We start from the raw sequence: 25,392 nt of genomic DNA on the forward strand, positions 1-25,392 counted from the left end.
TAATGCCGTAAACAATTTCCATCTAGTTGCCCCATCCATAAAATGATTCTGAAACCGCCTGTGAACCCGGCAAGTGATGGACTACCCGACTAGACACTCAGCTGGCTCCCAGTGAGGGCAACAATTAAATGTCAAGTCTTCTGATTAATCCTAATGCCAGGACAGAAAGGCAGGGGTTGCGGGAGTAGGACTGCCAGATGACCACAGTGTTGTCAAGCCGACGTTGTCTCCGTGGAAATTCAATTTTCCAAGGCAATTACTGGGCACAGTAGCTAGTGCCTACGAGATTCACAAGCTGTTATGTCACTGAATGCATATTGAACGAATCATGGTTAATGGCTATGCTCCACAATCTGAATCGGGAAAACTCTCACGATTTGCATGCATAAACAAGGATCATCAATGTAGGGTGGCTAACTCCTAAGCATTGTTTACTGTACCCAGCAGCAGCGCTGGAGACAATAATGCCATTGACTGGCTTACTTTTCCCTCCATTTTCCCTCCATCAACGACCCAATTTGAGTGCCGAGGACAATGGCAAAACATTTAAATGCGAATAAAGTAAAGTTGTCCTCCAGCTGGAGATAAGCTCAATCTTTATTGTTTATTAGAAATGATTATTATTAATATTCACACAATGAGAATTTAAGGTTCCTAGTGGTCTTTCACACTAATTTTCCATTTATCTGGGACTTAATGAACTTTCACAGGTGTTCCTTCCTTGGGAGGATTAACAGATTGTCACCTCTGCACTCCAGGGTTCCCTATTAAAGCACAAAATCTGGCTGCACTGGCGCTCTTGCTAAACTCAATAAGAAAATATGTCAAGTTGTTGCCGGGACAACGCTTAAGCTGTCACGTAACCCACTCCTCTCCCTTTTCCATATTTTCCACACCCTCAGAATGACCGCAGGCAGGCTGGGAAAGTTGGCTGCCAACTTCAGACTCTTTTTACCCATGTTTTAAGGTGTGCGCTAAGTGCATTTTAATTTGTCTTTCATAAAGATGGTCAGCATCTCCTAGCTCACCATTTTGCTCTTCATTGTACCGGGCATATTTTCCGCAGAGCTTTTCCCCACTTTTAGTGCTCGCCATCGTCACTGTCAGTGCAGCAAATTACAACAAATTAAATTTTCCAACCTGCTCTTTGCCCTCGACAGATATGCGGCAGGTGATTATGCATATTTTAAATGGTCAACGTCCATCATCTGGCCTCTCTTTCCCCCCACCAGCATGCTGTCTCTCTACATTCGTGTCAAAGCCTTTTTAATGGCCAATGAGCCGGCGTGAAATCGGTTGAGCAAAGGCAGGCGGACGTTTGATTTCGAACAGATGAAACGCGGCAAATAAATACATACTTTATTTGCTTTGCCCCTCGATTTGTTATTAAATCTGCCGGCGCTGAAATTTTGATTACACTTTTTTTTCGCAATTTCTGTTTGCGATTCTGACAGTTGCCCATAATTGATTAATCATCAGCGGCGGACTGGACGCACGCTCGCGAAAACATGAACTATTTTTCTTCCTCGAGTTGAATATTTTGGCAAGCATTAGGGGAACGGCTGCGAAGAGCAAGGAAGTGCCAAATAAACGAAGCGAAAGATAAAAGCGAAAAATGGGAAATGCATAATTATGAATAAGTTATTGCCCATTAGCTTGCAGGGAAACTGAGAAAAAACTGAAGAGCAGAGGAACTAAAAACGGAAGCGAAATACAGTGCCAAACTCTGTGACTGGCGTTCAACTCAATTAGACTGTTGGTATTCAAAAATTCACCAACTAGCGGGGATTTTTTTTAGACAAATAGACAATTAAAGTTTATTTATTTATACTGGATTTCTTTTTGTATTTTTTAACACACACTATGGCTTTTTTTGCTTGAAAAATCGTTCCTTCTGCTTATTTGTGCATTTAATTATAGTATTTTAACTATTAACATATGTGACACAGTCAGCAAATAAGACAAAACAATATTATTTAGATTTTGTACTATAATTTAAAATATTTAAATTAAAAATACATGAGCTTAACAAATATTATACAACTTATAGTCACAGCATGTTTAATAAGAAAAATGTATTTATTAAGCTTCTAAACTATGTTACTGCTTTAAATATGATAGACTTAATGAAGGAATAAAATTAATGGTACCTTATGGTACTTAATAGTAACAAAAAGTAGCAAAATTAATCGCTATTTAGACTTCTGTGCCTATTATTACAAACGTAAAAATGTATTTAACCCTTATCCCGAAATTATACCAAACTAAGCCAAAAATCTCAATAGTCTATTAAAAATAAAGTCTTAAATAACGATTGTTTTCCATCTCCTTTTAAGGGAAACCGATAAGTTAAAAAAACATTTTTAACATTCTTCGGCTTACTAATATTTTAGATGGAAAAACCGAGTGAAGATACCTGTCGCTGAAGCCGTCAAGGATACGTGGTCGAAAGCGCCTATCAGTTGGCCGCCGAGCCTATCCCAACAACTGATAAGACGGCTAAGAGAGCGGGAGAGTTGCGAACGGCGCGCTCTTCGCCAGAGCGGAACTCTCCACTTGGCTAAGAGAGCGCCATAACGGGGCTTCGTGCTGGCCAGGAACCAACGAGGCTGCCTTCGGGCGCTGCCGCTGCCCTGGCTATGACGTAGTCGCTATCGCCGCTACCGCCGCTGCCTGTGCCTCTGCCGACGACGACTGCGGCAGCGGCAGAGGACGCTTGCTGCTGATAAACAGTTTTCGTTTATCATCAGTTTGTCGATGGCACAGCGCGCAACTGGACGTACTCTCGCATCCTGCCAATGGCATCGGCATCGGCATTGGCATCAGTTTTAGCCCAATTGCCAAGCGACTGACTCGCGTTTGCGCCCAGTCAGTGTGTGGTGTTCGTGTTTGCGCGGCTGCGAGTGTGTGCGTGTTGGCCAACTTTAAACGCTCTTATCAGCGCGCGTGTGAAGCATGAGCTCGGTGCAAACAAAGTTTTGGCGGCATTTTCAATTAATGGCAATGCCAGCAAAAGCCATCGAATATTTGAAGAAATAAACCAAGTATGAAAATTGAAAAGAACGCATTAGAAGGAGCAACATAATAAAAACGTAAGTGTTCTGAGCCAAGTTCTATCACGAAAATAAAAATGACACACAAGTGGCAAGAATAAATTATAGAAAGTGAGATTTCTTTTAGGGCCTACAAACAACACTATATAGAAAATAAGAATTTTTAAGTGCAAGGCTTAACAAAATTGTGTAGGATTTTTTTAAACCTTAAACCAAATAATTTCAAAGACAAACTATAAATTTCAAATTTAGAATTTAGAATTCAAATTGGTAGCTCATTTTCATCTCATAAAAATTAGATGTCAATGAAATAATTATACTCGTAAATATATGTAACGGAATGGCAATATATTTGTAAACACCCAAATATGGAAAGGAAGTGAATGAACTATAAAATTAAAACGAATATTATTTTCAATACAATTGGTAGCTAATATAATGCTGATTTATCGGCATAATAAATACTTGTTTAATTATATTAAAAGTTAATTTAAAGGTATTGAAATTTCTTTGAATAGAAAATTGCAAAGCAGATATGCCAAAACGCCAAACTGATTGTAGGAAACTATTTTAGCAAAAATATATAAGCTAATTATTTCCATGCAGAGAGTAGAAAATAGTTGGTGGTTACTTTAATGAGTGATTAAAAGTTTACAAAAAGTTACGGATTGACTAATCAGATTTTAATTGATTTTATTTTTATTGATATTATTTTTATTGAAAGTGAAAAAACCAAAAATATTAGTATATAACTTTAATTATAGACGAATATAATTACTAAGAGACAAATAACATTAAAACTGAATTATTTGAAACATTAAAAAGTTTCATATGAAATTTAACCAGGAAAATTCTAGTTGTGCTGAGTTATTCAAACAAAAAACCAAACCAAAAGGTAGTTTTTCGATTCAAATTGCAATATATGTCTGCATTTATTTCAATGAAAATTGGAGAGAACTTTGGGAAGTATATGCCAACAATATGAGTTTGTTATCAAATAGTTTTTGGTGAGTGCAACTTGCACATCGTATCAGTTGAATTTAGCTAAACAAATTATGCTAATTTATAAGAGAATTTGACAGTAAGAATTATGTTGCTTGCGATAAAAACTGGCTAAACATATGGTTTGGTAAATAATGTTAGCTTAGTTAAAGATCCTCAAATAACTTTGCTGAATTTTACGATTCCGATGGCCTTTATTATGTATAGCTAATTTTATCTGAGTGCGTATTTATATCATTTTCGAGGGAAAATTTTCATGCATATTTGATTGGCAGTCGCGGCGGCATAGCTCATTCCACGAAATGTTTCCATTATTCTCTTGGTTCACAGAACTGCACAAGCCGACAGGAGAAATTACGAAAAATGCGCTGCGACTTGAAAAGTCAAAAATTATGTAAATGCAAAACATTTTGTGTTGCTCTATGCATGTAAACAATTTTTTGCACCATTATGCGCCATCAAGTATGCAAAGATATGTTGTTCCAGAGCAGCCAGCCTCCGCTGTTTCTGTAAGCCTGGTTCTGGATGGGAGGGAGGGTCGGTAGAGGTATGAGAGGGCTGGCTGCTGACTGGTAGTCACTCACCTGAGTCGCAGGCTGCGGGCGGCTCTTGGCATGCCAGCCAGCGTGTAGAACATCAGAATGTTTAGATTTATGTGAGCCAGTGACAGCTGCAGGCGAAGATCCAGATTGTCGGGTGGGCACACGGGTGGGGGGCACAAGGATGTGGCCCCTAATCCTGCTCCCTGCTAATCCTTCAAACTGTGCAAATCACTTTTGGCAGTTCTCGTTCTCGTGCTCGTGCTCGGCCCCGTTCCTTTGGCGCAAAGTTGAAAGTTTTCTGTGATGTAATCGCATTTGCTCCGGCTGTCTCTTTAATTAAATTTAAGAGACTGACAAAAAAAATAAGCAGAGCCGCCTGCCTACGGAGCGTGCAATATTTAACTTTCGAGTTTTGCATTCAATTCACGCACCAAAACTTGGCCAACACACACTCGCCCACACATACACACACACACACACACACGAGATCCGGAACTCAGTTCCTTGGCTCGGTTTTACTGTGAGTTGTGCAAATCCCCGGCATGCTTTCAGTAGACAAAATATGCGCCTTTGGCGCTAAGTTTTTTTGGGCGACATTTGTTACTTTTATTTACGCACACGTAACAAACACTAAAAAAAATTTTAATTTTGTATTGACACCTTAACATTGGCAAAAACACAATCAGTCCATTATTTCTTGAACTATAATCATAATCTTTTATCTTAAATTATATGATGATGATTGCCTTAATGATAGAGACTTATTTTATTGATTCAAAAAAAAACTAATATTAAATAGAAAACCAAAATTATATATGGGAAAATAAACAATATACTATTTAAGAAAAATAAGACTACATTATGTTAACAAAATAGAGTGCAATTTTTTTATTTTTGGTATATTAACAAGCTCTGGGCTATTTTTTCCTGTGTAGCCGGTCTTCCCATTGCAAATAAGATTAACGTTTCCACTAAGCCGTGGCTCAAAGTAGTGAGCCCCATAAAATGCGTGTATCGGGCGGGACCTTTACCCATGCTGTAGCCCAAATATAAACCACAGTCAACGAGGCGCACACATCCCCGAGGTGTTTCATTCATCATCAAGTAGCAAAGTGGCACGTTCCGCTCTCCAGCTCCACTTTATACCCATCCCCTGTCCCGACTCCCTTTATGTGCAACTTTTCCTATATTATATGCGAACAATGTTTGAAACTTTGGCTGGCTTTCGGGTCGCAAATCTAATGCACAGGCCCTTGGGCCCGCCTCCTCGCACTGTGCATAATTTAGGGTTTAAAATTTTTTATTGCCAGCATTTGGGCGTCGGCTGCGGCAATGAGCCGAGTTTTATGAGTCAGTCGGTGAGCTGCATTAATCCCCTGCAGCCATCAAATGAGCTCAGCGTCCGACGTGCTGCGGCATAAATTAAACAATTGCCAGCCATGTGTTTGACCAGCGGCGAATTACGCATACGCCGCGTTGGTCGCTCCAAAGAATCCAGAGCACTTCCAACTTCCTAGCTGGGGAAAAATTGTGACGCCTGCTTAGCCTAGGACTGGCTCCATCCAGCCTTAGAATTATTTAATATTAAATTCGGCACTGACCCAGAAACTTTTAAGCAGCTTAAATGTTAATTAATTTCAAAAACAACAACATTTTTGGAAGTTTTGCAAATGGAAATGGAACTGTCAACGTTGGCGGGGTAGATTGTGTACCTAAAAATGTACAAGATATATATTTGCGCTGCTACATCCGACTCCATTAACATTTAATTTTCGCCGGCGCTCCATTTTAATGTGGGAACCACTTCAACTTTGAGTCGGCTACGGCGAAATAAATTACAATCAAATGGCTGCGCCACCCAGCGAAATGTGCGGCCGCAGCAGTAAAGTTTAATATTTCTGCCTTTAAAAGGGCAGAAATTATTAAAAAATTGTGCAATAAAGGGGGAAGGACAGGAAGGACCTGGAGAGACCTGGAGGGACCTGGAGGGCCGCCATGGAGTGACGGGTAAAGCGAGACGAAGAGTAGACATTAACCTGATGTGAAACCGGCAGCAGCCGAAAAATGTTTAGTCGTAAACATATTAAAAGCTACTTTGCATAAACTTGGCCCGTCAAGGATTCGCCTTCTTATTTTCGAGACCCTGCTCCGCGAAGGGGACACATTGCCATTTGCGATTTATTGAAAAGGGAAAAGCAAACGACAGCAAACGGCAAAAACCCATAAAATCCCCGAAAAGGGAAAATCGGGAGAAAAGCGAGGAAAAAGCGAACAAAAGCAGAGCTAAGAACTCTGACGACCGCTTGACGACCTGACGACGAGTCGTCAGTGGAAAAGGTGAGCCCAGGGGGCGGGGTCACCGCCGCCGCCATTCACTCTTTATTAGCCAGGCCGGCTGACTGATGAAAGGCTTCATTAAAAACACATTTCCTGCACAAATGTTTTCGCCAAAGTCCAAGTCCTAGATCTGAAAAATGCACCACTGCCGATATAAAAAAAGGCCAGGGCGAATACAAATAGGAAAAGTGCTAATATATTTTGCATTTGAAAGGCAGCTGTCAGTGTGGCAAGAGCGAAGCAAACCGAGCTGACACTAGAATGCGAATTTGTATTCAAACCGACTATAAGTGGAGAAAACAATATCAAATTCCAGCGAATATCGATTGAAGTAATATTTTTTTATTCTCAGTCTGAAGGAGGACAATTTGAATTCTGGCTGCTTAGGAATTGAACTACTGTTTAGTGTCAGCATATTGAAAAATAAAGGTAATCTTTTTTCACAGTTTTCATTTTCTGAAATTTGCCATATTATCATTTTAATATAAAAGAATGTACCCAAACAAAAGACTTGTACCAAATAAGAAAATCATGAGTCTCCGTGTTCAGAGAGCACCACATAAAATTAGTCTGCAGCTTTGGTATGCACTCAGCAAAGTCCGAAAATAACCAATATCACTGTGCCATAAAAACAAGCTCTCCACATTTTAACCAAGCCCGAGTCCCGCATTTTAAAATTGACTTTAAAGAGGGCCCGCATATATACATGGTTATGTACACTAGGAGCTTAGTTTATCAGAGCGGCAGCGGCGACTTATTTATATTTTGCCGCGGCGTTCGCGTGTCAGCTGGTGTCAAAGCGCGGCTAAGCAAAATATTTACAATGCAGCGGAGCGCGATAAAACGGACGAAATGGAACGGACGTAGCACCCCGAACTATGGATGCAAAGATAATTCCGGCGGGGCAGAGATCTGTCTGTGAGAACATAATCAAGTTTCAATTTGAAAACAACTCCGAGGAGTGTCTGGAATTTTAAGCGTACCCCGTACCAATTCGAATTGGCCTAGGACCCGCGAGTGTGTGACAAAAACAAAAAGCGAAATAGAAATGAAATGGAAATGGAAAAAACGAAAACCAAAAAACAAAAAACAAAAATAAATGGAACAGGAATGAGAGCGAGAGCGGCAGCAAAGCCAGCGAAATGTATACAAAAGGCTGCATTTGACAGTAGCTGGGTGCCAGGACATACAGGACATATAGGACACACAGGACATACAGGACGATATGGTGGAGCGTACGGAGCCCATGCTCACATCAAAGCACAGACTACACGCATCGATGGTCCTCTGCTATTCCTACACTATGTATGGCCAGTAAGCACACCGAAAAAAATATATTTCATTAAAATATATATTATTAAACCATAGGTTCTCTTGAGCGGAAAAATTATTTAATATAACTAGTAGTTGTTAAAAACTTTTACTTGCGAAGAAAGTTAAACAGCTTTTATTTAAAAAGCTATTAATTAGTTGTTGTTTGGTTTTACTTCATTTATCAAGTTTAGTTTTTCTAAAAAATAAATTAATTATTAACTTAAATAATAATCAAACAACAAAGAAATAACAAATAATTGTGTTAATGATGGTATTAATAATTAAATTCATTTATATATTCATTCTTTATATTTATTTAAAAAAAAAACTCTTTAAGCGCCACATTTCTCAATAGTATTTAAGACTTTAGATTATTTGGTCATACGATTTCGTAAAAAGAATTTAGAAAAATAATTCCTTTATTAAATTATAATAATGCTTTTTTCCATCATTTGTTTTCCGTTTACCATGAGTTTTGCGAAAATATATGGTTAAATTAGGTAAATAATTTTTTTTTTCGCCGTGCAATGGCCAGTTCATTATGCCACTGGAACAGTTTAATGTCGCTTAAAGGGGCGCTGCTGCCGCAAAAGAGCGCGAAACAAAACCGCAAAATAGAGTGGACAGTGGACAGTGGCCAGGGGCGGTGAGCGGCGAGCGGTGGGGGGCAGGGGCGAACACCCGAGGCGGTCGCTACGGACAATGGCCGCTCCACATTGTGACTAGTGCTGCGCGAGTGTGTGCCAGTGTTTGCATTATAAGCAATTTTCCATTTTTCGTACCATTTACCGGCTCTGCTTCTTAAAGTTTGCGCTCAACGCTTTGTTACACGCTGACAGGCGGCGACTATGAAAGCGAAACGTAATGAAAATGGCAACAAACAAAATAATTGAAATTTGGTTTAGCGCAGAGCATCCACAGCAGCACAGAAACCATGGCGAAAAGAATAAAAAAGTTGGCCAAATGAGAACGAATGCCAGAACAAAAGAAGCGGCAGCAGACGGAGATGGCCAAAAGCGAGAGCCGGCTAAGACGGGTCTTTAAAACCCGCAAAACGAAAAGAACGAAGCAGGAAAAACCTCAAGCAATAAGCCAAGGCGGGTTTCCCTCGGCCGGGTGGATGATGGCTGAAGAGGCGGGGGATAATGGGGGAAAAGCGAGCAATGAGCAGGATGACAATGTCCTCGTATTGTGTGCAGATTTGTCAGTTGATTTTGTTTTTCCTTTTTATTCGGTTTTTTATATTTTTTTTTTTTTTGTGCCCGTTGCTGGAGAAACTTCTTCGGCCGTTGCAAATTAAATTTTCCAATTCGCAACGCCCATTCTTTGCCTTATTTTCCCTCGCCTTCTGGCATTGACTGCGACTTTGGGCGTATTCAATTTTCTAATTTCGTATAAATTTCCTGGGAAAAGTGGAATCATCTTAACCGCAAACATCAAGACCGGAGCTTTGTCGAAATTAGAAACGAGAAACCACAATCAAGAGTCTTAGGGAACTCCAGGTTCGCACATAGCACACTCGTAGAGAGTAATATGCTCTCCAGCAGGTAGCATAAGTCCCCGAGGGTCTCAGACAAAAATTTGTCCAATTTCTTTGAGTTGAAGGCAAATATGATACAAATATTTTAACCAGGGCAAAATATTTATCTCGCTTCTAATGCGACTGAGTCCTTTTAAGGACGCTATCATCTTCAGGCTCACACACTGCCACAAAAATGCAAAATGACAAAATAAATTCACTTCGCTTCGTGCCCAATTTTCCGGCCAGCAACAAAATGGGAGCATGCCAAAGTGAAAGCTCTGCAAAACGAGATTCCAAAACGGATCTGCTGCGATTTGAACTTGCCCAACGTCTCAGATCTCCTCCGCTTTTCCTCCGCATTTCCTCCGCTTTTCCAACGCTTTTCCACCACCATCCCGTCCATACCACATCCACCTGCCCGCCAACACATTTGCATTCGTATTTTGTGCTGGCGCTTGGGCTTCTGCGTATTTCCCATGCATAATTTAAAGCATTGCCCGCTTTTCGGGGCAGCCTTTAAAGAAATCCCCCCCGTTGACGTTTGTCCACGTGCCACATCTTCGACTGCGGCAAAGCGCAGCTAAAGCCAGAGCAATTAGTCGGGTATATATATAATTGATTCGACTAATTGCCGCCGTAACAGGTGCACGACCAGGGTCATTACAAATCCGAGTCTAATTGTTGCCGAAGGTAATTGCTTGTATCAATGCAGACATCTCATGTCGCAGCTTGTCGGGCTAATTCGAAATGGGTTGGGCGATTGGGTGGCACCACCTGCTCCGTACTTTTTCCATTAATTCTTCATCTTTGTGCCCAGTGGCACTGCATCAAACATGCATGAAGTGTTTTTCACCGTTATTTGGCACAAGTCTCAAGCCCTAGCTGTTGACCTTGAGCAGTGTTTGGCAGTGGCACGCCTACGGAAAGGCGCCGCCTCAAAGCCACCGCCCAGCATCATCATCATCATCATCACCATACAACGTATTTCTTGGCTTGCCATCAAACGCAGACTTTTTAATGGAAACGTGTTTGTTTTACCAAATGTAAAATGGCCAAAAAGAGAAAAAGCTCGTAAATTGCAATCCGCGCAGAGTGGGCCAGAGTGAGAGGCAATGCCTTATGTCTGCATGTAGCATATGTCAAAATTTAATGGCCACCGCACATCCACACATCCACACGCTCGCACAAAGAAAGAGTAAGAGTGGAGCCGTAAAATTAACAAAACTAGAAGCACAAATTACACCAACAGCATCCACTCTTCTCTCAGTATGGCTGTTGGCATAGGGTTTGACGCCCCTCATCCACAGACTATATAGAATACTATATACACATAAATATGCAAAACTTTCTCTTCGATGTTTTATGGTCAACAAAACTTTTCGCTTTTTTATGGCCTGCCACCAGAAATTATGGCTGATAAATAGAGCACGAAAATGGATCGACTAACGAAATACCCGTCTAAATGGGTGTGCAAATATTTTATTATGAGAGCTTAACAGGATGGAATTACATTTAATAGATAAAACAAAAAATATCCTTTACTTACACTACATTCTAAGCCTTAATATTAGATACAAAATTTGGCAAGAATTAAATAGGGATTTTGGGTAACAATGTGTAGGTGTAGTTAAGAATAAGTATGTACATATAATGTTAAAATATCATAGCTCTGTAGCATAATTAGATAATCTGAGGGACGGTATGTTATAGGAAAATATAAATAAATATCCAATTTTTCTCCACAATAAAGATATTATTAAAAAAAAGGATAATTTGTCTTAACTGTAAGTAAATGTTTACTTTTCTTAATATATCGATTCATATAATCTTTATTGTAACATTAGCTTAATAGCTAAAAGGGTTTATACAGGTTTAAATTTGTTTGCCTCATAATCTTTGCCCTAACTCTCTGCCTTTACTACCTCAAGATTAAGGCTCTTACTCTTGTCGGCAAATCATAATTTATGGCTCCAAACTTGCGATCATGTAAAGTTCTGTGTGACTTCAAAGTGAGCGCCGTTGTCAACTGCAATGCCAAAAGTTTGGGTTTAATTGCGCTGCCAGGCAGCCAGAGACATTTGAGTTAATTATGCCTCGATTTGGCTGCGAGTAAACAAAGTAATTAAAAAGCAAACATGTTGTTGATTATACCCGCACTCCGCCAGAGCCACCAGATGGCAGTTGTCGGGATGCGCAGCGCCTTTTGCCTAACTTATTTATGTTGGCAGACGGCCGGGGCACGCATTAATGTTAATTATTGAGGCAAGTGACAATTTGAGTGATTTCAGTTGGACAACAAAGCAAACGAGCAGCCAGCAGCTAGCAGCAAAAACAATCAGTGGCACATACACAGGCTGCCGAGCAATGCCAGCAAATCATTTTGACCAACACTTTTCGGCTTTGGTCAGGGCTTGGGGGAAGTGTCCTGTCATTTGTTATCTGTTCACTTTGACATATAGCTACAACCAAAAGCATTTTCCCCACAGTCCACGATAGGGATTCGCGCTATTTCTATACTCTTTCGAAAGGCTTTGAAGCATTTGCCGTTTTCTGTATCTAAAATAAAATACAAATATTACAAAAATATTTAGTTTTTAATAATGCCTAACACAAAGTTATTAATTTGTTTTTCAATATGTCACAGTATTTACCGATTTTCATACCCGTTAACTTTACAAATAAAGAACTTTAACTAGGTTTAATATTCTATGCGAACAATGAAAGGTTTATAAAAACATACAAAATACTCTTCTTCGCTTAAAATTTTTTAAATAAAAAATAATACATTTACTAGCGAGCACTTTAGACTTTAAAGAAGCTTTTTAGGATTGATCTGCGTTTTAACAAAAATATGCAAGAATAACTGTTGGGTGCAGTCCAATTTTATGCCATATGTATTAGGGACAATTTTCTGCTGAAAGAGCATTTGCATTCCTTGATGCCTGCCTTATTTCGCAATTTTTTTTGTACACTCTTTTATTGTATTGCGACAACGTGGCCGCAGCGTTTTCACGCGCAGACACATTGCCAATTACGCCCCCACTCAGTCCACATATTCGTCACCTCCTGCACACACGCACTGTCATGTGAAGGATTGATGGAGGGCAAGGGAAAAGCGGGAAAAGCGGGAAAAGCGAGAATGAATCGTGAGAAATGTCAACACTGTCACATGGCAAAGTGGAAATGGTAATTGCGTGTTAATTGCTTTACGCGTTCCAAGTGCTTTCACCATTCGCACAGGCCTTTCACTTTTTGCGCCGCAACTAACCCTTCGTTTCCCATACAGGTCGCCAGTAGCCAGGCAACGCAACTAAGCAATCTGCCACTGCATTGCGTCCATGGGCGAGTTTCATCCGTTTGCAGTTGCATCCAGCTTGGATGCCTGCAATCGCAAATTGCGTTTGTCGGCTGCGCTGTAACACGTTGCGTATGAGCAATGTGAGCGCCCATCGAAAGCAATTGATTTTCTAGTCATAGCGAGCAAAAGAGTGAAGCAAACAGACACGAAACCGGTGCTTTGATATTCAATCAATGCGGGGAATGAATATGAGTTGCGCTATACACATCACTTATGCGACGTGAGAGCACAGAACTTTCGCAAGTGTTTGCCATTTCATTTGAATACGTCGTTAGGACAGCCAATAATTTAATCAGGAAATTCGAGGAAAGTTTCGGAAGCACTAAGTAAGCTCAAAGTATGGTCTGCATACTATTTGTGCGTATAACTGTTGGAAAATTACCAACTAATTTAATAATTTCAACTAATGCTTAAACTAAAGCTTAAAATGTTAGATAATTTTACAACGTTACAATGAATTATAGTACTTATTAAAATATGTTGATAACTTCGTATACAGTTGGCTGTACCTATCAAAATGAAATTTCGAATGTAATAAACCTTCATTAAATTACTACTCTTGAAAGGTTCCTTCTTTTATTGCTCCTTTCATTGTTATATCTCAAAGAAGCAACTCAATTTCTTCGACATGAACAATACAAAAATCATTCGCCCATAAATTCATTATGTACGATTGTGATTAGCCAGGAGCCCTTTGGCTATTGACCTGGCCGCTTACCTAAGCCTCCATTTGCCCTTTGCGCGACACACCTGAGGATATCATTCGACGCCACATGTTGACATGTGTTGAACCAGTGCTCCCCCAAGAACGTTATGACTGTCAACATGTTTATTATTCACCTGTGCATGAAGACAGAGGCCAAGTTATTAAAACTTTGGCACATTACCGGAGACTAAGATGGTGATGGAGGCGCCTCTGAGGACAAACAATTGGCAACACACATTTCGGGAGCAGCAAAAAATGTAATAAAAGTTCACAAAATGCGACGTGTTTGCTTAAGTATTTTCCAGTCGGCCGATGGGGAGCATCTACCCTCCCCTTCTGGCCATGCCCATTGTGATAAATGCGACAAAGACATGTGTAAAATATGCTTCATGTGCGTTATTATTGCGTTTATGGTCCTTGGAGAGTTGGCAGCCCCCGGAAAAGCACACCTGATTGTCCTGTGACAAACGCATTCCAAGATGTCGCTGCTGACTTGTCGAAATGTTCCTTAAGTGTTTGCATGTTTTTCTTTGCAAAGCTATTTCACGAGTGACAGGAATTCGCTTTTTAATTATAAGTGCTTCCACTTCCACTCCATAAGTATTTCCACTTGAGTGGGGTCCCCACATGGATCACTGCGGTCCCCAGGGCGAGAAGTGAGCATTCAAGAGGGCTGGCAAAGAGTCATCTATCCCCACGGTCGCATTATCCATAACTGGAAGCAAACATCAGTGGGCAGAGCTCACAGATCGCATAATCAAAGGAAGCTGCCAAAAAAGGAAAAATAAAAAATACTGGGAAATAAACAAACCCGATTCCCCAGAGTTGAACCTACAAAAAATGGAAAAGGAACATTTTACAACTTGAATTGTTTACGCAAAATACGCGCACTCGTAATGCACACAAACTCACAGATTTGTAAATATCTCTTTTATATAGAAGCACATAAGCCAAAGAAGACATAAAGCATGTTTGCCTGGCATAAGCGCAGAAGTTAAACCAAAAAAGGATACCCACACGCACAGAGACAGCGAGATGAAAAGGACGAGGAGCCAAACATTTTAATAATAGCAGAAAAGGCTGAATGCCCAAAAAACTCAGCCACGCCCCAACGGCCTCCTCACTTTTCAATGGGAAAGGCTTGTTTATGATGGAAGCCCCAAGTCAATCCGCACCCCATACAGTTCCCATCCCCCATTCGCATCCCTTTCCCTTGAAACCCTTATTCTGTGTGTGATTCAAATGGTTTGTAGTCCGCCTTTTGAGAGATTTCCCGAATCGGCAAGAGCTTTGGGCCAGCTGCAATTAAACTGAGAGTGCTGTAAAATTCCCACGGCCCAACTACATGCCTGCTGTTAAGCCTTTAATGCGGCAACAAGCCAAAGTTATAAACCCTTTTTACAAAAAAATAGTGGCAGGAGTTTTTCAGCCTTTAAAAGCTAAATGTTAAACAAAATTAACCATAAGCTTGAGTTCAAGTCTTAACTTTTGAAGTGTAAACTCATTTTTTTAAATTGGATTGAAGTGTATATGGTGATTAATGACTGAAAAATCGTGTAAAATAGCTTTTGAACCCATTGGCATGCAGAATGGCCAAAATTATAACTTGTTACATTCTAATTACAAAAATTTATCATAACTAGCATTAACTATAAAAATTTGTTAGCACTTTTTATGAATTCAAACATAGCAAAATATGTTTCGTAAGATACATAGATAACTAAGGTACTATATTACAGACTAAGGTCTAACATTTTAAAAGGCATTTTGACAATAAATATGAATAGAGCAAGGGACACTCTTGTTTTAATAAAATAAATTCAATCGTAGACTGCCAATTTATTTTGTATTTAATTTAAGCACAGAATACCTGAAGGACTGGTTTTTCATATGCACATTTTCCGCTCCCCTTTAGGGCATAATCAATTAAGCAAAGTGCTCTAGACTGCACGGGGAAAGTTGGTGGAGTAATGCGAATAAATGCGGCAGGAATTTAGCAAAAGGCATACGCGGCGTATACGCAACGAAAGAGCCACTCTTCTCTTTTTTTACTTGCTTGCTTCATATTTTATTTGAATTCTGCTCGCATTTTTTGTTCACAGCACTTAAGGCAGCAGTTTCATAAAATAAACCATTAAAACGAAACAAGCTGAAGTAGGGCGGCAGGTCCCCATTAACTGCATTTTAATTAATTTCTGTTCCTCTGCACTCCCTTGTATGCAGCATATGTAATTACTGCTGCTGGAGCGTTAATTGCACCGACCAGGTAACAAGCTGCTGCTCTTAATGCACCTCGCCTGCACTTAGCTTAAGTACATATGTACACACACGAAATTTGTGCCAGTCCATAAGTAGATCCATTTGGTGCCAAGTTAAAGCCACATTTTGACATTTGCCATTTAGCTCGCCACTGTCCAAAGACAATGAAGTCTATTTGCTTCGGTCCTGCACTTGCACTTGCACTTGGACTTGAATGGCCGGTCAAGGTCCCGGCATTTGGCATTCATTACCTGCCAGTCCATGGTCTTCCCCTCCCCCCTCGCATAATAATGCGATTAAAACTGTCGAGTCAAGTGCTCGCGCAACAGTTGCAGCTGCACTCGCTGCCCAGAAAAAAACAATAATCAGGTGAATCAGAACCAAAAGTAAATCCATAAAATCATGGCCATAGGAAGCCTCTGCAGAACTGAACCAGTGCCGCAAAGCTATCCAAAGCCCAGACTTTTACTACGCTCTCCAGTAGTCCAGTCCATGCCTCTTGGCCACGTCGAGCAAATAAACAAACAATTAAAAATAAAAGCGTCAGAATAGAAACTACTGAGGGTTGGAAATACTCACAACGAAACTGGGATATACTAGATAAGTTATTAAAGCTTAGAAATTTGGAATTCTTTGGATCAGAACAAGTTTATTTTTATAATTTAATATAATTTTATTTTAATTGGCTTAAATGTGTCCAAACGAAGTCTGTATTTTGTGTTACGATTTATACATTTATAGCTAAAGGAATCAAAAACGAAACATATATTGAATTAATATATTTTAAAATTTAAAACAATATTTTTGTTCTACTAATTATAATATTTGTCCTACCTGAAACATTACCCAACTACACCAGCAATACTACCACCTAATGCAGCGAACCGAAATGTGGAAATACCAAACGTAAAAGTGTGGTGTCTGCTCTGCTTTACTTTCGTTTGGTGAGTGTTTTTCTCCTAGTTTTTTCCTCTAGCCTGCCAGGTAAACAGAGAAGTGGCAGCAACCCATACGCAAACAGGTGAATGTGTTGAGCCAGCGACTTAAAGTGCGTAAATGAGTAAAATACACACAGTCACAGGCGGTGGGCAAATGGGGGGAGGGAAATGGGAAGGTGAACGGCGGGAACAACAACATAGTGTGGCGCTTATTATGCGTATACTTAACATTTATTTCAGCCAGACAGAATGCCTTTGCGAGTGTTTTTGTGTGTGCTTGTGTATGTGTGTGGGACGCACACAGAGACAAAGTCACTGAGGCAGGAGCACAGATACGCACACATACGCATTTAGGGGCAGAGCATAAATCTCATCGTGCATTCATCAATGTCAAGCCGCAAGTTTGCTTTTCATTTGTTATGGCTTTGCTGCTTGTTGGTATGTGTGTGAACACAGCACAGCTGTATGCGTGCGTATCTGTGTGTTGCTTGTATTGTTTAGCACATAAAATACCAGAGCCTGCATTGAAATTTTTACGAGAGTGGTTCAATGGGTCTTGGGAAGAAAATAAAATAGCAATAGAAAATATTAAGATAATCTCAAGTTACTAACTGAAGGAAAGTGATTGCCAAATAAAAATAAATAATAACACTATTCCTGAAATTGGCAGCACTTCAAATAATTGCTTTGAGGCACTTAGGCCAAGTTTATTGGCTCTATAGATTTGGCAAGAAGATTGACTTAAGCACTTTGCTGCCTTTAATCAAGCACACCTCGCTCAGGGATTTGCGGCTGAGGACGCTCATTGTTTCGCCATCGTCATCCTGGCCATTCGTATTTGAGAAAACTTATACTTATTCGCACATATAGTGCTGGCATTTGTTGGCCAACACACGCTTACCGATGCCTTGAACCTCGACTGGGAAACAGCTAAGGTGAACTGATTGTGTCGGACTAGTGCTCAAGCAATTGATTTGCATATGCTCCCACCCGAGATCCCGGGGCTTTGTGAGTCGGCGGAACACAAGAACAACAAGTGCAACTGAAATGGCTGCCTCTTAAAACTTCATGGCATTGGCAGTAAAAACGACAATTGCCGAGCGCAACTGTTCATAAACATTGAGTGCAGCTTGGCAACTACAACTACAACTACAACTACAACTACAACTACAACTACAACTACAACTACAGCATCAGCAAACAATGACAAGGCCATCCAAGGGGCGGTGGGTGGGTGCTGCTCGGCCGTGGAATGGGAGGGCCTGGTTGCACAAGTCGATTTTATTTAATTGCGCACAGCCACAAAATGCACACCCCCTCGGAGCCGCCAGAAACCCAACGACCTCCCACTACTCCCCCAACCCCCGGACATTGTGCACCCAATATTCTGGTTTTACGAGCGCCGGGCGCCAGATCCGAAGCAGCCCAGCTATCGTCTCCGTCGACATGAGCGCACACACATTAAGCAGCTCAGCAGCGGCATCTCCCGCCGGACCTACACTGCAAAATCGGCGTTGCAGGGATTAAACATATATATCTTGCAACGAAAACTGAGCTTAGCTGCAACATAAATCGTTTGACAGGCGCTTAAAAATGTTTCCTCAGCTTAAAGGAGCTTTACTATGACACAACGCTACCATGCTTGCAAACTAACTAAGAGCAAAATATGTACCTTTTAAATTGTTAAATTTAACTTACAAACACAATGTATAAGCTATTATAATTCTTTACCGTTGTAATTTGTATAATAAATGTTTGAAACATAATAAATATTTGGTAGTCAGGAGTAATTTGTGAAATCGTCGTCCGATTTTAATTAACACCGTAATTCTTAAATAACCAACCACTAATCCCGAAGATAATTATATACAAAAAATTGAAAAACAAAAGATTTAAATTTTTCTGGATTTATTTTTTTGATTGTTCCGATTGATTTTGGTTGATCCGATACTACATTTGGGTAAGTTTCATGCAGATAGCTTAAAAACTGAGAGACTAGGTTGCGTAAAAGCGGTCAGACGGACGGAGAAACATATCCTTCTTATGGTCAGAAATGAAATAAGTAATACCCATATCAAGTATATAAAAATATTAGCATTTCGAAACCTAGGTTTTTCCTAGAAATAAACTTTAAAAATGGAAATTACTACAAGCTCTGCATTCTGAGATAAAATTTGAATAAATTTTTTGACCTGTTAAACTAAATTAAAAATTCAACCACCAGGGGTACAAAAATGATATAAATTCTAACAATGCTATTATATAAAAAAAAACTATGAAAAACTTGACCAATTTTTAATTGTGTACTTTTTATTACCAAATGAGTTGACAATAGCTGGAATTGAGCCAAGACACGACAGCACTACAGGGCCTCAATTTTCGCTGGCTACGATTTGCAATCTCCGAATTGGGACTTGGCCGGTCTCCTAAAATGATTGTTGCTGCTGCCCAGCCCTACGGCTAGATGTGAGTACTAAAAGCCGACTTTAGGAATTCCACACCCGGTGGCTTGAAGTTTGAAAGCAGTACCGCTTTTCAATTTCAATCGCATGCAAATGAGTTGGGTCGATGGCTGATTTGGCTGGCGGCATGTGATGCCCTCGCACCTCCGAGTCACCCGATTAAATTGAAACGTTTCGCAGCCAACAAGCTGCAAAACAGCCGGAAGCGCAACTCACTCGAGTCATTTAGGGGCAACCTACCCGACAAAAAAAAAAACCGGCAGGAAAAACCTGAAGTCGAAGTCCTGGCCAAAAGTATAACAAGCAGGACAGCAAATCATTTGTAAACACTTGAGCACGAAGGGAGCGGAGAAGCCAAAACACAAATCAAAAGATAAACGGTCTGCCGGGGAGGCAAAGATGAAAAATTGGCCGGGTGGCAGAGGGACTCGGAATCCCTGGACTCGGAATCTCTGGACTCGGGACAGCATGTTGCGTAAATAAAGTGCGAATTTCCAAAAGCTGTGCAGACAAATGAGCGACCACTCAAGATGACAAGTGACCGTCCATGATCGAGGGCAGCGGGAAAAGCGGAAATGCGGAAAAGCGAGGAACAACGAGCAGCTGCCCCACGCAATTTGTTAGTGTCAAACATATGAGGGAAATGGAAGTGGAACGGTGCCTCGGGGCTATGCCAATGAAGCTCTGTCGACGGGATCTAGAAAGAAACTTTGCAATATAAAATCCAGCACCAGGCGAAGAAAACGAAATTCTCCAATAGCAAATTGAAAAAAATTCTTTCGAAGCAGAGCAAAAAGTTTGCCGGTTTTCGAGGGGCGAAACTTTGGGCTCTGCTTTAAATGTCGATAAAAGTTTCTTCGGAAGCTATGGTAATAATATTTACCCCACACCAGTGGACCAAATCCAACCCAGAGTAACAAGTCCTGCGGGCTGATGCCACGCTTAATCTTTTGGATTGCTATTTTCAATAACGATTATTAGCCGCATCTAGCATCTAGTATACAAGAATTCTTCCCCGGGGTCGGCCGCGTACTGTTTATTGAAATATTCAACATATTTAGCCCGGCCGGCGCAGAAAACTTAATTAAATATATTAAAAGCTGATTAATAACAAAATTAAAATCAAACATCAGACCGCCGAAGACCGAAATTTGCCTCATTAATATTAACAACTTAATTAAAGCCAGCGCCGGCCACATTTCCGCCCGGCGAGTTGTCCACCGCTTGGCCCGATTATATTTGCAATTATGCAAAGTAGCTGCTAGTTGGATACTGCCGCAGTTTGTATGTTGTTGGCCGTGATGGCTGTCAATGCGTGCGCAAAGTTTAATATTAATAAATTTTTAATCAAAGCCCTCACCGGGGCGTCAACCTGTGTGAAGTGGTTGCGGTGGTCCTGGTGGCCCTTTGAGGGGTACTGGTGGTGTTGGTGCAGGTGGTGGAGGTGGCCAAGTGTCTGACAGACCGCCTGCGGTCCACCTGGACTTAAATGGAGGATGAAGGTATGTCAGTCAGTGCAGTGGTCAAGCCAATTAAGGCGGTGGCCTTCACAGAAACTGAGAAATTAAATGGAACTAAGGCTTAAGAGAAGCGAAATAAATGTACGATGTGTATGAAAAGGCGGTAAACAAGTGTTTGCCTTAAATAAAATTACATATATATTGAAAAATGTAAACAAAAAAGGTGGTTAGCATTTGTTTTAGAATAAAAGGTTATTATATGATGGTGCTCAGGGAAATGTCAAATATGTTTAATCCCGTAAGTTAAATCATTATTTTATCATTATACGGACTGAATCTCCTACCGACTTAACCTCTGGTAAATACAGATTCAATACCAGGCAGCCTCCTTTCCGTACGCCACTTTTCACCCCTTCAAAATCAGCGCCCCCCCGCCATTTGTTACACGTTTATTTGCATGAGAAAGAAATCACGTCGCAAACGTGGCTGACACACAAATCTTTGAGCTACCGCTACCTTTATACACACAAAAACATCTTGGCACTGGCACACATATTCATACATCTTTTTTATTTTCGTAAATTGTGCGCAAAAGCGTAAAATCATCTTTATGGCGGAGCCGTCTGCCTTGGGTTCGGGCCTTCTTGTCTGCTGGCCATCTTCACAAGAGAGCTCACGTTGCTGAAATGGTGTATCCTTTGAAGGAGTATCATCTCCCCGAGTGCAGAAAATAATAATGGTAGGGGTTTTCTTTCAACTAACTGATGTCAGTATACGTTTTAAAATTTAGCACATGTCATATATGATTATTAAAATTATTATTTATTGCTTATGCTTATTAAAGCCATTTATAAACAGTCTAATGTTAAATTCATTAAAAATAAAAATCTTCAGCTGCCATTTTCTTTTTGATAAAAAAACATAATTATTATCTTTAAAATATAAAATTTAAATGTTTTGAGCCATGAGAGTAGACAATATTTTTAAAATTTTTTTTGAATAATCAGACATTGTCATACAAGTTAGACCTATCTTTTACGTTAGTCCTTACTTGCAGAGTGAAGGGTGTTTTGTAATCGTTGAAAAGTATTTCACTGGTAGAAGGTAGCGTTTTCAACCCTATCGAGTATATTTATTCCTGACCAGCATCAATAGCCGGACACTATAAAGCTAGATTTGGGATTTAAAATGCAGATTCTAGTAGTTCTCACGCAGCGCAAGTTCATTTCTAAACGGAGCCATGATCACTCTAAAGCCCACAAATTTCAAACGAATGTCACGTCCCTCTGAGACATGTTAAATCTTAGCGATTGAACTTCGAATGTGTGTTTTGGTCATATCTAACGGTAGACATAAAGATTAAAAAATCGAGCTATTATTTTATAAGTTATGTAGATGGCGTCACCTAAACTCCGATTGTTTCGTGGGGGAATATTTAGTTTGAAATTTTTTAGCTGAGTAAAGGGATTCTTATAGTCGGGGAACTGGACTATAGCGTTCTTTCTAATTCCTCCTAATATTGTATGTAATTTAGAATATCATTTTTAGGGTGCCCTAACCCCGGGAACCTCTCAGGGCGTCCCTGTCTTTTCCTGCTCTATGACTAATTGATCGAGGATGGCGGAAGGTGGCCGCCACACCACACCCTCTTAAAGTTGCCGCCTGCAAGCTGAGTCATCAGTCATGCATAATGCAGAAAAGCGGAGAGCCGAGATGCAGCGGCTGCAATACCTGCATATCGCAAAGAGAAAGTGCCGGCGACAGCGGGGAAAAGAGAAAGTACAGAAAGCATGTCAAGTTGCGGCACATTTAAAATTTATGCCAGAGATTCGCACTCTCTCTGTCGCTGGTGAATGGGAAAGGGCTGGCTACAGCCACACGCACATGGCTCATAAATTTTTATTGTGTGGCAAAGATGGCCCACTGCCGCCGCCCATTCCTCACTGGGCTAACCAAAATAAACAAAAATCCGCAGCACACTTTTGGGCGCACAACATGAGAGCGGAGGACGACGAGCAGGATGTCTAGAGTGGGGAACACACAAAGTAATGAAGCAAAGTGCCTTCGCACGCCATTCAGCGCAAAATCAACTGGTCGAGGACCGGAGTGCACTTGCTGGAGTTTTTTCCTGCTGGCGGGGCCCGGCGGCAAATAAATTCATTTCACTGTCTGGAAAACGTCGGGCGGCGCATCGGGACTGACGTATGGACGTGGACGTGGACATGGACGTGGACGGATGCCTTGGCCTAGACATGGTGCAGGAAGTGTTATTTAAATGCAGGATATTGTATAAGGAAATTTATTATCGTGCCGCCGTCCTGACATTAAGAAAAAAAAAATATTGAGTTATATATACGGGCAGCGAGCTGCCAGACAACGATGCTCAAAAGTAATTAAAAGCCAAACAATTCCGGGCCATATATTTTATAATGGGCCGAGACATTGCTGCACAAATTCCTTTAATTTATTCGAGGTCCCAGAAAGCGACTTTAATTTCCACCAAAGTACACAGTTTAAATGTTTTAATGGGCTTGTGGTGGCATGCATCAAAACTTCTGGTTGGATCGAAATATTTAATCGAATTACAATTCCATTTGATGCCCGACATGGCCAACATTTGTAGTTGGCGTTTGTTTGTTTTAGATACATTTATTATATTTTTCATAGACCAAAACTCTAAGCTGACCAAAAAACCATTGCTTTTATCTGTTTGATTACTCTGTGTAGAAGGGCAATTTTGAAAATATCAAATAATAGCTTAGCCTCAAATATAAAAAACGTATTTCAGTGTGAAAAAGTGTAATTCCAAAACTTTATATTTATTCGCATCATGTCATTCAATTGGAAAAGCTTGTACTAAAGCTCCATCATCATAGATGTAAATCAGCCCAATGTATAATATCAGAGTATTACCAGACTCGACTTTATCTAATTGTATTTGCTTACTTGTTTTTTAAGGTCTATTTTGTTCAGCTTTGGCGCAGATAAAAATACATTGAATGTTTTTTATTTTACGCCCGCGTTCAGGACATGCCATAAGCTGGCTTTTAAATATTTGCATTCTCCCTGTGTCCTCTTTCATTTGCATTGTTTAACATAGATAAAGGAAGCGGAGATAAGGGAAGCGCGGCTGACAATTTGTTTCTCTGTTGAAAAGCTTGCACTTGAATAATTGAACAAAAGCTGCTGGCAATTGAATATAAATGAGCAATTAGTGGAGGACCCTCGACAAACACTAATAACTATGGTACAAACTAAGCCAAATGCAATGTGCTCGGTCCACACTGCGTATGGGCAATATTTATGGGGAACGCACACCCGAAAGAGCCATAAAACATGCCAAAGAGTTAACCAAGGTGCCAACACAGACTCGAGCTATATAAATTATTTGCAGCAGACTGATTGGCAAAAGCAATTGCAAGCGGGCAGGGAAATGGAAATGGAAAATGGGAAACAAAACCGGGCTAGCAATCCAACTGAAGCTGTATACGTATACATAACAGCTGCAGCCGCAAAGAGGGGAGAAACCGAGAGGAAAAACTAAAGAAGGGCGGAACAAGGAGGCCAATGAAAGGCCGTTCAGGACATGGGAACAAGGCGCAAACACTCGACTGCAAAGATAGAGAAAAATGGCGCATGAAATGAAGCGGAAATGGTGCAAAAAGGAACCCAACAACAAGGCCGAGAGGGGCGGAGCGGAACCGGAAGTGGGACTTGGAATGCCGAGAAAGTGCCATGGCAGCGAGGAAAGGGCGGTCGGCAGCCACTTACAGAGCTGAACTAATATGTACATTAGTATCTTTTGAATGCATGCGAACAACTGATAAATGTCTAGTCATGTTTGAATCTACTCGCACACACAATTCTACACTTGCACATCTGGTCGGTGGGTGTGTGAGTTTGCGGTGAATGAAATCGAGCGTCGCATGAAAAATGTATACCATTTATTTTACTTTATTTAAGTTTGCCCCACCGCCATCCGCTTTTCCTGGGCCCATTTTCCACGTACAGCAAACAGCTGGCATTGGCAAAGGGCAAACAATGAGGCATTGCTTTGGCTTGCATTCGAAAAACTGCGCTTTGATGGGCCACACACACACCAACCCACACCATCGCATCACACACACAATGGCGGCATTTGTGTCGTGTTCCACAGGAGGGTAGATTGATAAGTTCTGCTAGAATGGGTGAATTTTAATGTTGGTTACCAAATATGTTGCATACCTTAAAGTAAAAAAAAGTGTAAATTCAATACCCGAAACTTCTGATGAGTAAACTTGTTATCTTATTTTAACTTGTAGAATGTCTGGATTATTTCTTCAGCCATTTAACATTACAATAGTCAGATTATAAAACTAACTAAGACGTTAATTATCAATATCAGAAAAGTTTCTTTTAAAAATTTACTTAGACTTATATTGCCAATAATGGTTCTTTTT

The 25,392-nt window shown here is 40.5% G+C and overlaps 1 protein-coding gene across 1 annotated transcript in view; it reads left to right on the forward strand.

The window, feature by feature from the left end:
- Positions 1-2,769: 2,769 nt before the first annotated feature.
- The window catches only part of LOC128256760 (5-hydroxytryptamine receptor 2A), a 68,104-nt gene continuing 45,481 nt past the window's right edge, over positions 2,770-25,392 (forward strand). Inside the window, exon 1 of the mRNA XM_052987354.1 lies at positions 2,770-3,092. The gene's annotated coding sequence lies outside the window, so the exon portion shown is untranslated. The remainder of the gene's footprint in view (positions 3,093-25,392) is intronic.

Source organism: Drosophila gunungcola (assembly GCF_025200985.1).
Source record: "Drosophila gunungcola strain Sukarami chromosome 2R unlocalized genomic scaffold, Dgunungcola_SK_2 000027F, whole genome shotgun sequence".
Taxonomy (NCBI): Eukaryota; Metazoa; Arthropoda; class Insecta; order Diptera; family Drosophilidae; genus Drosophila; species Drosophila gunungcola.